This window comes from Prunus avium, unplaced genomic scaffold, assembly GCF_965620075.1.
Source record: "Prunus avium unplaced genomic scaffold, drPruAviu1.hap1.1 HAP1_SCAFFOLD_105, whole genome shotgun sequence".
NCBI classification, from domain to species: Eukaryota; Viridiplantae; Streptophyta; class Magnoliopsida; order Rosales; family Rosaceae; genus Prunus; species Prunus avium.
The window spans coordinates 75,001-77,500 of record NW_028276937.1 but is presented as its reverse complement, the minus strand read 5'-3'; positions in this window follow the sequence as shown (position 1 = coordinate 77,500).

Genomic DNA, 2,500 nt, shown 5'->3' with positions numbered 1-2,500 from the left:
GCGCGCAGCGTGCGCACAGCATGCCGGCAGCGTGCGCGCACCATGCCGGCAGCGTGCGCGCAGCTTGCGCGCAGCGTGCTGATTCTGTCGACAGTGAGGCTAGCGAAACTTGTCCTGCCATGGCGTGCGCGCAGCCTGTGCGCGCAGCTTGCGCATCTGTCGACAGTGAGGCTAGCGAACTTGTCCTGCCATGGCATGCGCTGTGCGCAGCCTGTGCGCAGCGTGCGCGCAGCTTGCGCATCTGTCGACAGTGAGGCTAGCGAAACTTGTCCTGCCATGGCATGCGCGCAGCCTGCGCACAACATGCGCACAGGCTGTGCGCAGCGTGCGCGGAGCTTGCGCGCAGCTTGCGCATCTGTCGACAGTGAGGCTAGCGAAACTTGTCCTGCCATGGCATGCGCGCAGCGTGCGCGCAGTCTGTGCGCAGCGTGCGCGCAGCCTGTGCGCAGCGTGCGCGCAGCCTGTGCGCAGCGTGCGCGCAGCCTGTGCGCAGCGTGCGCGCAGCCTGTGCGCAGCGTGCGCGCAGCCTGTGCGCAGCGTGCGCGCAGCTTGCGCATCTGTCGACAGTGAGGCTAGCGAAACTTGTCCTGCCATGGCATGCGCGCAGTCTGCGCGCAGCATGCGCGCAGCATGTGCGCAGCATGCCGGCAGCATGGTTCCAGGTTTTTTCAAATGTCGACAGAATTTTTCAAATCTTGTCAAACCCCGTTTTTATTGAAATTTCCTCGCACAATAAGCTCCCCATAAGTAGTCTATGATTTTTAGGACCTTCTCCAACTTACAAAACTAAAAAATTCCTCCCGGATTTGTTTTAATGATTTTTTCAATTTTACGACTTCTAAAAATAATAAAAAATACTTCCCGACTTCAAAAATTTATGAAACTTTTTCCCATCATAGATTGCATGTTTCTTAGTATCCCTGCAAAAAATCACGTCCAAATACCTTGTATTGAATTATTTAGAGCCCATTATGACTCCTCGCGCATAGGTGATGTCTCTTCCTGTCAAAGGGCTAAATGCATAAAATGCTATATAGGGGGGTGTGTGTTGCCTGCATATGCATGGCAGCCCATGCCTTCCTAGCTGCAGCCCCCTTCCCCCACGCCACACCCATGTCATGTTGCCTCGATATGTTGCCTCGGTATTATGGGTTTGGTGTCGGGGTCGGGGGGCTGCCACCCATGGCGGTGGTGGCCGGAATCCGGCCTCCGCCACCACGCCGCCGCCATGGGTGAGGGAGGAAAAAAAAGGCGTGGAAAGTTGCGAAATGGGGTTGTCTAGGCTTTTTTTTGGCATGGGAGAGCATGGAGTGCTAGGAACTCCTTCTCAAATGCACGGGCATGTCGACCACAACCTCATTTCGCAACAACAACCACCCGTGTGGGGTGGCGGTGGGTGGATAGTCGCGGATTGGGGCTTGCCAAGCCAATGTTTTCAAAAAATTTCATCAAAATTAAAAACAAATGTTTTGTTGCCTTCGGATTTGTGGGCGAGCGGCGAGTCGGAGTGGAGCCGGTAAAGTTTAACCTCGGTGTGCACGGTTGTTTTTAGAAACTCAATCCAATGCCGGGGACGTTGAAAGTGACGCTCTTATGAGTTGCAAACCCGCAAGATTTAAAGAACCTTTTCAAAACAATTTCAAACCAACAAGATTTAAAAACAGAAATTTTCATCAAAATGAAAAACAAATGTTTTGTTGCCTTCGGACTAGTGGGCGAGCGGCGAGTCGGAGTGGAGCCGGTAAAGTTTAACCTCGGTGTGCACGGTTGTTTTTAGAAACTCAATCCAATGCCGGGGACGTTGAAAGTGACGCTCTTATGAGTTGCAAACCCACTAGATTTAAAGAACCTTTTCAAAACAATTTCAAACCAACAAAATTAAAAACAAATGTTTCGTTGCAAACAAATTGTGGGCGAGCGGCGAGTCGGAGTGGAGCCGGTAAAGTTTAACCTCGGTGTGCACGGTTGTTTTTAGAAACTCAATCCAATACCGGGGACGTTGAAAGTGACGCTCTTATGAGTTGCAAACCCACAAGATTTTAAAAACTTTTTGAAAATGTTTCTTCTAAATGACACATTTTGATCCTTGGCAAGTGCTCAATCCGTAACTATCCAATCACCGCCACACCACACCGGTCGGGAGTGTGTGAATGGTGTGCTTCCCGGGGTTGGCATAGATAATCTTTCGCATCGACAATCTTTTGCATGCGAGGGAATGTCTATGCCAACCCCGGGAAGCACACCATTCACCCACTAGTTGTGGGCGACGATGGGTTGGCTTCAAATGAATTTTTGCTTGGGGTTGTCCTCGGTATGCTTTTGTGTTGGGAGTACGGCCACCAAACCTTCTCAATGCACGGGTATGTCGAGGATGGCTTTCGGCGGGGTTGATGAAGAAGCTACCCAATTCTCGGCCACACGAACACATGGTGACGATGCGTTGGCTTCAAGTGAGCTTTAGCTTGGGGTTGTCTTCGGTATGCTTTTGTGTTGGGAGTAC